The following is a 14,942-nucleotide window of genomic DNA, read 5'->3' as shown; positions in this document are numbered from 1 at the left end:
GTTTCCAACAAAACAAATCAGGAAAAGCACAGAAACTAAACTCAACGTAAGTAGATGGAACGTTTTAATAAAGCTAAGAGCAGAAATCAATACATTCAAAAAAGAAAAACAGAAAAAATAAAAAAGCCCTAAAGCTGGTTCTTTAAAAAGATACATATAAACTTATACCTAGAAAGAACAAAGAAAGATAAAACAGAAAAAAACAACATCAGGAATTAAAGACAGTACATCACTGCAGATCTTACATACATTAAACAGGTAATAAGAGAACATAATGAGGGGCACCTGGGTGGCTCACCTGGTTAAGCATCGGTCTTTTGGCTCAGGTCATGATCCCAGGGTCCTGGGATCTGCCCCAGCGAGCTCCCTGCTCAGCGGGGAGTCTGCTTCTCCCACTCCCTCTGCCCCCCCATATAATCTTTAAAACAGAGAGAGAACATAATGAATAACATTGTGCCTGCAATTTCATAACCTGAATGAAATGAACAATTCTTTGAAATATATAATGACCAAATGATCCCCCCAAAAAACAAAGAAAATTTAATTATCCTTATGTAGAATATTGACACTGCAATTTAAAATGCTCCATAAAATCCAACCAAACAACATCAAAAAAACGCTTTTGGAAGAAGTGACAGGTGATTTCCAACAGACACTTATGGAGAAAAAAATACCCCTGCTGAACTCCTTATGGTAATATAGGAGAAAGAAAAATGCCCCAACTAATTTTACCAAGCCAACATCTCCTGGCAACAAAAATAAAGATATCCCATGAAAAAACATAAATAGATAGCCCTAATGAATGAAGATGCAAAGCAGCTCTTAAAAATCTAGCAAATTAAATCCAACAATATGTAAAGATAATACATCATGTCCAAACACAGTTTATCCAAGTAATGCAATGCTGCCATACAAATCAATAAGATGACAGACAATGCAATTTTTGAAATGGACAAATGTTTTAAACACTTAGCCAAAAATGTATGCAGGTGGACAATCAGCACTTGGAAAGACACTCATACTTTCTGGTCACCATGGAAGTAAAAATTGTCATTGATATGTTAACACCACATATTTTCAATGTACAGCTAACGGTAGAACTATAGATAACAAGTGCTATGGAGGGTGTGGAGCAAGAGGAAATCTCATACATGAGTGGTGAGATTGCAAAGTGGTCAACCACTTTCAAAAGCAGTAAGGCAGTGGTGTATCAAGTAACTGAAACACCAGAGACCCAGAAATTCTACTAATTTTTTTACTAAGAGAAATAAAAACGTATGTCCATATAGTATCCATCCATTAATCAAAAAGCCCCAAACTGGAAACAACCCAAATCTCCACCATCTGATGAATAGGACTGTGGTACATGTACACTATGGAATACTACACGGTGATGGAAAGGCATAACATAGTAACACAGACAAGTACTGGATAATTTAGTGAAGGAAATCAAACACAAAACACTACATATTATATGATGGCATTCAAAGGAATTTCTAGAAAATCTACACTGACAAGAAAAGGATACATGGTTGCCTGGGGCCAGCAGTTGGTGGATGTAATCAAAGGACAGAAGGAAAAATTTTAGTGTGATGAAAATATTCTATATTTGAATTGTGGTAGTGGTTGTAGTCTACATACAATTACTAAAATTCATCAACTGAACACTTAAAATGGATGAACTCTTAAATTAGTCAGAGAAAGACAAATACCGTAAGATTTGACTCATATGTGGAATTTAAGGAAACAAACAAGCAAAGGGAAAAAATAAAAGAGACAAACCAAGAAACAGACTCTGAACTCTAGAGAACAAACTGATGGTTACCAGAGGGGAAGCGGGTAGGGAGATGAGTGAAAGGTATTGGGGATTAAGGAGTACACTTGTCATGACAAGCACCAGGCAATGTATGGAGGCATTGAATCACTATACTGTAACCTGAAACTCATGTACCACTGTATGTTAACTGGAATTAAAATAGAAACTTAAAAGGTAAAAATAAAATACAATGGGTGAATTCTCTTGTATATAAACCATATATTTTTGCTAAAGCAAAACCAGAATGTGTTTTTCAGCCTTAAAGTGCTTCTCTTTGTGTTCCCTAGATTCTCTATATCCTACTCTGAGTATTGTGGATACTTTTGTCTTTTCAATCCCAAGCCACTCCCCTTCCCCATCTTGGTAACATCATCAATTCTAGGGTTTCAGCTATTGAAGTTGTCATGTCTAGGCCACAGGACTCACATAAAGACCTTAGCTTCTATATATCTCGTGGGCCTTTCAAACTCAGCATTTAAAAAATTTATCTCCCCACGTGATGCCAGTATGGTCTTTCCAAAGAGCTCCTCTCATCATTTAATTCCCCTTGTTATAAGCATCAGTGGCTCCCTGAAGCTTTCAGGATACAATATCAATTTCTCCAATCATAAAGAGTAGGCCCTTTATTATTTTGACCTTGGCTTTACTCTTTATCATCTACTTCGACTATTCCCTGTAGGATCCCTTTCATCACGGGTCAACAACTAAAATGCTTCAGGGTGTGTATAGAGGAGGCAACATGAAAGAAAAACAATAGCCCAAGCGTGTTTTATCCGAGTCCCCAGTGTCAGAAGGCCACAGGTGTGCTGGTGAAAATGGAGAGCGAAGACCCCATCTAGGACGTTATGCAGCTGTCCTATTGCTCCTACCAACTGCTGCCATCTGGGTACAGGTTTAATAGTTCTGACTTATCAAGATCTGATTTTTATGTGAAATATGATAAATATTTGAAGATAATATTTAGAAACTTAAAACACTGAGCAAATCCAATGAAACTTTTTAGTAGCCTGGATTCTCGTTCACAAGTCCAGCAGAACATTAATGTTTCTTAACCTAGAAAGTTCCTAAACAGTCTTTACCATTTAAATTTACTTATCTCTAAGGGAGTCTTCCCTAGTTCCCTCTGTACTAAAAAAAAAAAAAAAAAAAAAAAAAAATGATTCAGATGACCTATGTTTATACTTCCAGGGTAAATACCTAACAATAATTTTTTAAAAAGATTTATTTATTTATTTTAGAGAGAGAATGTGTGAGTGGGGGGAGGGGCGGGGGGAGAGGGAGAGAGAGAACCTCCAACAGACTCCCCCCTGAGCGAGGAGCCCAACACAGGGCTTGATCCCAAGACTCTGAGATCATGACCTGAGCTAAAACCAAGAGTCAGATGCTTAACCGACTGAGCCACCAAGGCACCCCCCCAATAATTATTATTTACTCTCTGTCATTATATTAATAATATAATAATATAACACCATTATATTAATCCATTTAATTTCTTCAAAACCGTGAGGAAGGTGCTTTAATTGTTTCTATTTTACAGATGGTGTCAATGGGTCACATAGAGGTTTAAATAATATTCCAGATATACAGCTAGTAAATAATAAAGTCGGGATTCAAATCTATATAATATTATAACACAGCCCACATTATTAAACACTATAGTGTAACGATTCTTGGATTTTATGACACAGTACTCAATTATCGTTATGTCTGTACGTTTGCTCTCTGGACTGTTAAATACTTGAAAAACAGTGATTATGTTTTATTTTTCCTTTCATTCAAGAGACGAAGAACTTATTAAATAGGTATTAGGTGAATGAAGGAACAAATGAATGAGGTGATGAGTTAATGAACATTTTCAATATTGTTACTATGATTTTTAATTTCAGAAGTTTATATACACCCACTGTAAAATTTCAAACAGTAAAATGTAAATTATATAAAGTTCCCCCATCCTCTTATTCCCTCTTATTCCTCTTGTCCCTATCCATAAGTCCCAGGGATAAAAACTGTTAACAGTTTCATGGTTTTCTGTTCTTTAAGGATTTTTGTAATAATCCCTATAATTTGAAAAAGGGACTATGGAACCAACATAACTGAAAAGTAGGCTTGATTTTAAGAAGAACAATGAAACATACAACTCTCAGAAGGGACTAGAATAAAACCTCAATAGCTGTTAAGATCAATTTTCTCCAAAACTTGTAAGAAGTCATATGTAGCTTATCTGCAATATTACACATAGGTAAACTAAACTGTAGAATTTAAATATTATCAAGGCTATCAAATTTAAACTGAATTTGAACTAATTAAAGGGAAATGAGTCTCAACAGTGATCTAAACCACTCTGAAAATCATACCTCATGGGTGCGCTGCAATATGGAAGGGAAAACAAGAGGGATCTGGTCTCAGAACAGTTGTTTGACAAATTCCAACTACAAGTAAAATGGTGGGAAGGAGACTTACGGACTTTTGTATACAAATGCTTACGGCAGGTGACCAGTAGAATATATAGATGATCAAATTCCACATGCTTTGATGAGAAAAGTGAACTGATAAATACAGAGGGACAAAGCTGGTACATGCCCTTATGCTACAGAATGAATGGGTCCACCCACAATCCAAAGACTGAAACCTAATCTTCAATGTTATGGTGTTTGGAGGTGGGGCCTTTGGGAGATAACGAGATCATGACGGTGGAGCCCTAGTGAATGGGATTAATGCCTTTGTAAAAGAGAACCCAGAGAGCTCCCCTGCCCCTTCCTCCATATGAGGACACAATGAAATGGCAGCCCCTCTTTGAACCAGGAATCAGGTCCTCGCCAGACATCGAATTTGATGGCACTTTGATCTTAACGTTTCCCAGCCTACTGAACTATGAGAAATAAATTTGTTGTTTCTAAGTCACCTAGTGTATAGGTACTACAACACCTTACATAAGAATCAGATGGAGAAAAACTTCTTACTCGGCCATTCCTAAAGGAGTGACACCGAGCAGAAGGCACTCTTACCGCTAAACCAAACCCCCAACAGCAAACGTATCCTACACTTCTTCAGAATGCTGAGGTCTGAAAGTACCTGGACCATATTCAGCTGTGCCTAGGGCCTAACTGACGTTTTTTGGTGATTCATCAATCAGGTAATTACTTCCCCCCAGGATCCCCTACAGCTCGCCTCCACAGGGAAATAGAGCAGGTCTACATCTGAGCAGAACTATGTGACAGATACCTCACATCGCAAACAGAAGGCCTGTTCTGCCACATGCATGACTAGGGCCTAAAGCACATTGCTCTCTTTTTAGTCAACAACACAAATAATCAGCACTTTGGGCTTCCGTCAGGGATTTCAACCATAAACTGACAGAATCTGGGGCTTGCCAAGATCTTGTTGGCAGCATCTGTTACTTGTGGGAGACATTTAACTATTTATTAAGTGCCAATTAGGTACCCGGCCTCATGTTGTGAGAAAGCATTACATAGTTTCAGGGATATGAAAACTCTGGGAAGAATAAAAGTTCGAGTTCACAATGCTTTGAGGAAGGGCTAAGAGCATGAGAAAGGTGTGGCTTAGGAGGAAAATGCCCCCTATAATCCCACTAATAATTTGTAATTGTTAAGAAAATCATTCAGGATGATAACTTGTTATTACATCATTTTACTAGCAAAATTAAAACAGATTTCCATAGGTCTGCAACACCTTCTATAGCGATTTAAATTCATGTGTAAGTTTCCCGTGGGTATGACTGATTCATCATACTATTTCCCTCTTTGCTTAACATACTGGGTGAAGCACTTTTAAAAATGAAACAAATATTTCCTTAAGAGTAGACCTCAATTATAACATCCTGGAAATACTCATTTCATTCAACAAATGTTTACTGATTAAGCCTTATGTTCTAAGCAATCTGCTATACAGTGGGTGTGATGACATTTAAGCATAATCCTGTTTTCATGCAACAAACAAATTAGTAATGGAGATATAATTCACTATGGCGGTACAAGAAATGTGACATAAAGGAATAACAAAATTCTACCATAAGTAATAACTGTGATTGAGAGGTGTTCGTTGGAAGGGAACTTCTCAGGAGTTCCCCATTTAAAAGAAGTCATGGGTGCCAAAGCATTAGTGGATAAGGAAAACTTAAAAGGTTATGTGAGACATTCTTACAACTGTAAGATATTTTCTAAGAAAAAAATTTAAGTCTAAAAATGATACTAGTGCACATGTTTCATATCTGGAAAAAAAAAGTGGAGTAAGCTCAGGAAGCATGAGAATGGAGACAGCAAGATGTCCTCATCAATGCCTACTCTTTTTACCACACTCAGCATTTGTCATTTATAGGAATCAGTGTTGTCAAAAGATGCTGGAATTGGCTACCACCAGATACGTCTTTCTAGTGATACAGGTAGCATGAAAGAATGGTGAAGCCAAGGATTTTAGAAGTCAAGTGTTCCCATCTGTCATCTGCTGCCATTTTAAAAAGGAGAATATTGTCATCCAAAAAAATGAAATCTTGCCATCTGCAATGACGATGTGGATGGAACTGGAGGGTATTAAGCTAAGCGAACTTAAGTCGATCAGAGAAAGACAATTATCATATGATCTCACTGATATGTGGAATTTAAGAAACAAAACAGAGGCTCATAGGGGAAGAGAGGGAAAAATAAAACAAGACGAAACCAGAGAGGAAGACAAACCATAAGAGACTCTTAATCACAGGAAACAAACTGAGGGTTGCTGAAGGCAAGGGAGGTGGAGGGATGGGGTAACTGGGTGATGGACATTAAGGAGGGCACTTGATCTAATGAGCACTGGGTATTATATAACACTGATGAATCATGGACTTCTACCTCTGAAACCCATAATACATTATGTTAATTAACTGAACTTAAATTTTAAAAAATGGAAAAAAATAAAAAGGAGAATATGCTGAAATTAGGAAAATCAGTGGTTTCTCTTTACTTTTGAAATTTGGTTTCATTTTAACACTTGGTTTGTTATTGTGCCTATACCCAATCTGTTGGCACTCTTCATACTCCTCCCTGTGTGGTAGCTGTTTGCATATAAATATTCTCTTTTCCAATAGGTTGGAAACTTGATGAAAGTAGGGACTTGGTGTCAATCTTATGAGAAAGAGCAGCGGCTGATGGAAAACTATTATTACTTGGATACTAGCTACCTCTGAAGAAAGCTGGGGAGGTGCAGAATAATTTCTACAAAAAACAGAACTTTCATTAAAATATTTTTTGTTATTAAAAGAAGGAAAGCATTAGCCTGGAAATAGAGAAAAATCTACCTCTAAGTTTCATCAGAAAGGCTAAAAATTCAGTCGATTTGTTTCAAGGGAAGGGAAATTAGGCTTTTCCCCTTTTATTTGCTTTTCTATTACCATTTCCAGCAAATATAAAATTTCCAGCTGGTCTCTTACGCTGTCAGAGCAATTGAGGTTTTCTCTGTGGATTTGACAAGAGAGAATATTCCTGTCTTGATTGCCATTAATAGAAATGTTACACATGTACATCGACTATGAATGAATCCCAAATGTTTTAAATAGGTCTATGTAAAGAAATGCTTGAAACAAAGGATGAAAAGGGAGTGCTACCAAGGGAATGGGAGCTGCATTTTTATGCTATTAAGTTCTTAAACATCAACTGATATTCAAGTTCTTCATGACTAAAAAAACTAAAACACTCATCCTCTGTGTATGAACTATTAAGTGACAATCACCTTAAGACTAGCTTTCTTTTCTTTTTAAAATAAGGATGTAAAAGACTACATTGAGAATAAAAACTTGCACTATCTTTGATTAAGAAAAGTCCAGTCTTTTACATCAATTGTATTACTCATAATAAACACTTAACAACATTTATCTAATGTGGCATTCCCTACAATAATACAATGCCAATTTGACCGATGTTTACTTGTGATGTATTAATATATCCTACACATTCAAACACTATACCTATCACAAACACAAAGAGTGATATTTATCTTCTTTTTTATTTAACACAACAGCACAGCAGAACATTTGGAAAAGACGTGCTTGCACTTGAAGGACATAACACTTGAAATGTTTTTCTCATCTATGCACCAAGGATGTAAAACTGTGTTGCAGCATATATCTAGGTTAGGGAGTATTTTGGTCATGCTGTCAAGCTGAAGAATCATCTTAGTTTTGGCATCAGGTGGACCAGATAAATTCATTCCTAGTCTCAGTAATTTTAGACAAGTTCAGCATATGTTAGATTTCAGCTATTGGCTTCCAGAATGCCAAGTTCTTTATTAAAGTACTTATACTCACATGTCAGGCCCTCCACATCCATGGTTACTTTAATTAGCTTTTCTAGTTCCCTCTCTGGTTCTCAAGTTTGTTTGTTTGTTTGTTTGTTTTAGAGGTTTGTTTTTTTTAGAAGGAGTATTTAAAAGCAATATGCCCTAGTGGTCAATAGCACATATAAGCTCATACCTTATCTCTAGCTCTTGCTAGCTTTGTTAGCTTGATTACTTCATCTTTCTACCATTCAGTTTCCTAATCCATAAACTTGGAAAATAGCAGTAACTTCCCTCAAGAGGTACTTGTGAGGGACGCCTGGGTGGCTCAGTTGGTTAAGCATCTGCCTTCAGCTCAGGTCATCATCCCAGGGTCCTGGGATCAAGGCCCGCATCGGGCTCCCTGCTTAGTGGGGAATCTGCTTCTCCCTCTGCCTGCCGCTCCCCCTGCTTGTGCTATCTGACAAATGAATAAATAAAATCTTTAAAAAAAAAAAAAAGCAGTTGTGAAGATCAAGTAAGGCAACAAAGATGAAGTTTTCAGTGTAGGGAATAACTGTAAATGTTGTAGTAAATTACCTACCATCCTCACTGTTATTACTATTCTCCTAAGTGAAAAGCTGGATGTCATATAAATGGGAGCATATTCAGAATGAGTGTTTTAAGAATGTATAGTTACCTACATGTGTAAAATTTCTACTCCACATACTAGGGGAATCATTTGGAAACAAGTCAGATTTTGAATAATGTGTTTTTGTAAATTTTGTTAAATTTACTATTAGAACCACTTTTATTTAAGAAGTTGATTTCTTGGTAGAAGAGGTATATTGTTTTGTACTAATCCTCATTTTCTACATATTACCAATGTTTAAGGAAAACAGGGATCAACTTTCAAAAAGTAGAAAGTGTGACCGACCAATTCTCCGGTTTCCTGAAAAGCAATCAGGTTTCCTTTCATCCATTTACATAACATTCAGGTTTTTTAAAAATAATCAATATTTGGGGATACATTATGTTAGGAAAGGTTAAATAAAATATAACACATATTTGTATTTATTTACCAAAGCAAGAATGGGAGTTAGCACTATCTAAATCAGGCAATAATCTTCTGATTTTAGAAAAACAAGCATTTCTTTCTATTTGATGGGAGCTATAAATATTTGTAAAGATGTGGTATCTCTTACATATTTTTAAATTGGTGAAATTCTTAACAATAAAAAATGATTAAATTTATTGGCAAGTAGAAGTTTATCATATAAAACTATATAATAAAGATGCAAAACACAGCTGCTAATTTAAGGACAATTTTACTGCCTCTTTTTAAGCAATTTTTTCTACTTTGTTGTTACTTTTAACTATTACAATAGACAATAATCTTCTATTTCTCATTGATAATGTGATGTCAACATGAAAGACACAAGTAATGTGACTTCATAAGGGTTGCCCAGCAATTCACAAACTATCACATTTAGTTTTCAACCCACTAGGCCAGAAAATATCAATACTACCACAATATGTAGTAGAGGTGCTATTTGAACCAAGGACTATGAATCTATAAGAGTTCCAGAGTCTAACAACTAATGTCTTATAAGCTATGTTTCTTTGTCAACAATGGGTAGAGCAATGCTCTGTAACTCCTAATGAGGTAGGCATCCAGATGGTATAGCACATTCTTGGCCATGCTTACTTCCTCAAGGGTAAAACCGTAAGAGTGTATGCTGCATAATTTTTTCAACAACTGAGTAGCCCTGGCACATTTCCTTGGACTCTCTACCCTGCTCAGGTACCTTTCCAAGCACCAAGAAAAAGATCACTCCCAGCTGGCCCAACCACTTGGCAGTCTGAAGGGCTGAGGGGATGAACATATTTTATCAGGCCAATCACCCGTTCAGAGTTTTCTGTGTTGTGACATGCTGGTTCAAAAGATTTGGTCTAATTTACAATAATTACTAAGTATCATTTACTGACCAGTGATGTTGATTATATTAGTATCAATACAAGGAAACTGCTACATTCTATCAATTTCAGGATATCTCTTGAATTTCTATAGTTCCTTCTTCCCTACAACTCTGTGGAGTGTTGGCCCCAGCATGTCTTAATAATCTTGTTTGATGATTTTTCCTCAAGTCTACATTAAATGTTCCATCATTCACACCCAAGATGAGGTTAATGCTTTAGGATCTTTTTTTTTTTCTTTAACAGTGGGAATGAATGAATTTTTTTGTTTGTTTGGTTTGCTTTGTTTCTACTTGACTTGCTTTGAAACAACAGTTCCCATTTTTAAGGTACTGGCAAAAATGTGGAAGGCATTCTCTTATTATAGAACACAGTAAAGCCCACCCACCTACAAAAATTCACGTCCTCAACCAGGATATAAAAGTAGCTACCATGAGTTTGTCACTATAATTTGTGCTAAAGGTAGTAAGAGAGAAGATACACTCCTTTAGGAATATGCAATCTCATTTGAGAGCTCTGTAACACTTCAGAGAAACAAATTACCCACACTGTAGCATAAAGCATATGCAGATACTGCACAATGCAATATAAACACGTCACCTTAGACTAACATAACACAGTGTGCACCTACTTAAATTTTTATGAGACATTATGGTCAAAGCTTATAGTTTTGCCTCACAGAACACATCATATTTGCTTGAACCCTTTTTGTCTTTCATATGGAAGTTCAATTGTATTAGGTTGGAGTTGTGTGCGGGAAGTCAAAAGCTACGTCTCATTTTTAGTTGAAACAAGTAACATGATGTCCCACAAGTGAAAGTCAAAACAATTTTCCATTATTCCTTTTCGTATAAGAATTTTAATTGCTATCTTTTAAAAAATTACTTTCTAAGCTTTATTAAGGTATAATTTTGCACATCTAATGTATACATCTTGAGATTGGACATATGTATGTACTTGGGATACCATCAGCTCAAACAAGGTTCTAACCATATCCAACAGCTCCAAAAATTTCCTTGTGTTCTTTTGTGCGTGTGTGTGTGTGTGTGTGTTTTAGTAAGAACACTTAACATAAGGTCAAGTTTCAAAGTATATAATACCATATTGTTAGTTATAGGTACTACGTTGTACAGTAAATCTCTAACATGTGTTCATTTTGTTTAAGTGAAACTTTATACTCATTGAGCAACAATTCCCTATTTCCCCCTCTTCCCAGCCCCTGGTCACCACCACTCCATTTTCTGCTTCTATAACTTTAACTATTCTAGATACCTCATAAAAGTGGATTCCTACACTATTTCTCCTTCTATGACTGGCTTATTTCACTTAGATAATGTCCTCCAGGTTCATCTAGGTTGTCACAAATGTCCTGATTTCCTACTTTTTAAAGGTGAAATAATATTCCATTAAATGTAACATACCACATTTTCTTTACCCCGTAATCTGCCAATGGACATTTGGGTTATTTGCAGATCTTGGCCAAAGTGGATAATACTGTAATAAAGATGGGGGTTCACATATCTCTTTGAGAGCTTCATGTCAATTCTTTTGGGTATATACCAGAAGTAAGACTGCTGAATCATGTAGTTCTAGATTTAATTTGTTGAAGAACCTCCATACTGTTTTCCAATGTACTCTTGTACAGTGTTTGTTTTTTTTTTTTAAAGATTTTATTTATTTATTTGAGAGAGAGAGAGAGTGAGCACGAGAGGGGGGAGCAGGAGAGGGAGAAGCAGATTCCCCGCTGAACAGGGAGCCCGATGCGGGACTCGATCCCGGGACTCCAGGATCATGACCTAAGCTGAAGGCAGTCACCCAACCAACTGAGCCACCCAGGCGCCCCCTTGTACAGTGTTAATAGGAATATAAATTGGTATAGCCAATTCACTGAAAACGGTGAGGAGATTCCTCAAGAAATTAAAAACAAAACTATCATATGGTCCAGCAATTCCACATCTGGGTATTTAGCCAAAATAAAATTGAAATCAGAATCTCAAGACAGCATGTTGAATTTGGAGAATGCCAAACACAAAATTTTAAAAACTGCCAAAGACACAAAACCTACAGAGATACAGATTGCTGACAAAGGAATAAGAACTGGACTACATTCAGACTTATAACCAGCATTACTGCATAGTCGCTTCCAAAGCTCTTGTGTCAATGACTGAAACTGGATTTTAGATACATATAATTTACCTACCAAATGCAAGGACAGAGAGCATTTCCAGAAATTCAAAAACTGAAGCAAGTTATGTCTCAGGTGTCCCCTCCAAAGACGTTGCCTGTGGCTACACTGAGCAATTAGAGGATGAAAAGCAAGAAACAGGAAGAACATAGGATTAAATTAACAGAAGAATTCACTCTGTAGTCAAGTGGTAAAAGAAACTCCAAGGTGACATCTCTATAGCAGGCTTAGAAAGTGATTAACAGAAACAAAATCCTGCATCGCAGTCAACAGATACATGAAACCAAGAAAGCCACAGACTTGTTCATCTACTGATAAAAGTTACATTATCTCACGAAGAGTCTGACAGTATTTATAATGTGAAGGGAAGACTTCCTTTATTTGAAAAAAAATTCTCAACTAATATTATGATGTAGAATCACGGATTAAGCCTCCACAAGGATTTTTTTCTGATGTACAGCACCTCAACTGAGTTCACTTCCAGGTTGATCTGTACAATTCAACCAAACAGCAATCTGAACCTGGTTGCTCCCCAATGTTAGTGGTTTATGCCATTTTCACACCGTATCAGAAAGAACTATAGATCTCTCCATTCCTTTAACTAGGGTTCCAATCTATCTCAATCCAAAATTATCTTAAGAATGGTCACACAAAGCTATTTTCATCATTTTTTGATTGTTGTTTTGCCTCTTAACTAGCTACTTTCAGAGAGTGACGTCTACAATAAACTTCACGGCCTCCTTATAAGAAGTAATAACTGCAAACTAAATGGGCAGTCAAATGGCTCTAAGACTAATTTATTCAAAACAACAACTGGAATGGATTCCACAGTGGATAGAGTGTGAATAAGAAAATGTAAGTTATGGGCGCCTGGGTGGCTCAGTTGGTTAAGCGACTGCCTTCGGCTCAGGTCATGATCCTGGAGTCCCGGGATCGAGTCCCGCATCGGGCTCCCTGCTCGGCGGGGAGTCTGCTTCTCCCTCTCCCACTCCCCATTTGTGTTCCCTCTCTCGCTGTGTCTTTCTCTGTCAAATAAATAAATAAAATCTTTAAAAAAAAAAAAAAAGAAAATTTAAGTTATTAGGGATGCTATCAAACAGGCTTTTTTCTTCTAATCTTTAGCGAGAAAAGAAATCCAATGAATTCAGGAGGAGGGGAGTGGTGTGATGAACAAGTCAGTCAAAAACCTGTCATGGCAGCAAAACTATAATGGCTCATAAAAAAGTTACAATATTTGAAACTTGATCATTTTTACAAACTTATTTTAAAGTAAGAAATCGCATAACAAGTATTTCTCCATAACCAAGTATATATGCAAAATGAAAACCCAAGGGCTTTTTTATATTCTTAACCATGTTAAATAAGTACTCCTGAAAAAAAAAGGCATCTGTGTTAAACAGCCAAAATGTGTATTATAGTCAGACATGTAGGCAATTGTCCTGACACTATGAAATAACACTGTCCTTTAATACCATGCCATATGTATTATTTAACACAAAAACATACACACCCACTCCTCCCTCTGTTTCTACATTCTTGATTCTATTCCAAACACAAACACCATACTGTTTTTATTAAAGTAGTTCCACAGCCTGTTTTGATAATCTGGTAGGTAGCTCAATTATCACAACCAGCCCTGTTTCTTTCTTAGTTCGATCATTCATTTCTTCTTTTATTCATTAATTCATACATTGATGCTATTTTTTTTTTAAGATTTTGTATATTTATTTGACAGAGAAAGACACAGCAAGAGAGGGAACACGAGCAGGGGGAGTGGGAGAGGGAGAAGCAGGCTTCCCGCTGAGCAAGGAGCCCAATGTGGGGCTTGATCCCAGGACCCTGGGATCATGACCTGAGCCGAAGGCAGACGCTTAACGACTGAGCCACCCAGGCGCCACCTACATTGATGCTATTCTTACACACTTACCTTCCCAATAATCTTTAAATACAACTTGACAATTTCAATTAAATGCCTGTTATGTTTTTGAGCTTTTTATTATTCTTCCATTTTTTCCTCTATGTTTATTAAAATACAACTGACAAATAAAAGTGCATATATTTATAGTGTATGACTGGATGTCTTGCTATATACATAAACAGTGTGAAATAATCTCCACATCAAGCTAATTAACATACCCATCACCTCACATAGTTACTATTTTTTATTCTTTTGTGGTGAGAACACTTAAGCTTTACCCTCTTAGAAAATTTCAAGTATATAATATTAACTATAGTCACACTGCTGTACATTAGACCTCTAGAACTTACTCATTTTGTTTAACTGACATTTTGTATCCCTTGAGCAACATTTCTCACTTTCCTCTCCCCCCCAGCCCCCTGGCAACCACCGTTCTACTCTCTACTTCTATGATGGACCATTTTAGATTCTACATATAAGTAACAGCATACGGTATTTGTCTTTCTGTGTCTGGCATATTTCACTTGGCATAAGGTCCTCCACATTCATCAGTGTTGTACAAATGGCAAGATTCCCTTCTTTTTCAAGACTTAATAATATTCCATGTATATACATACCACATTTTCTTCATCCATTTACCTATTAATGGGCATTTGGTTGTTGGATGTGAATATATTGTAAATTGCTACTTCTTCTGTTGAATTGGCCCTTTTATCCTTATGTAATGACCTTCTTTGTCTCTAGAAATAGTTTTTGACTGAAAGTTATTTTATCTGGGCACCTGGGTGGCTCAGTCGGTTAAG

Source organism: Leptonychotes weddellii, chromosome X (assembly GCF_054177405.1).
Source record: "Leptonychotes weddellii isolate Sample4059 chromosome X, ASM5417740v2, whole genome shotgun sequence".
In the NCBI taxonomy this organism is placed as follows: domain Eukaryota; kingdom Metazoa; phylum Chordata; class Mammalia; order Carnivora; family Phocidae; genus Leptonychotes; species Leptonychotes weddellii.
Note: the sequence above shows the minus strand (reverse complement) of the source record.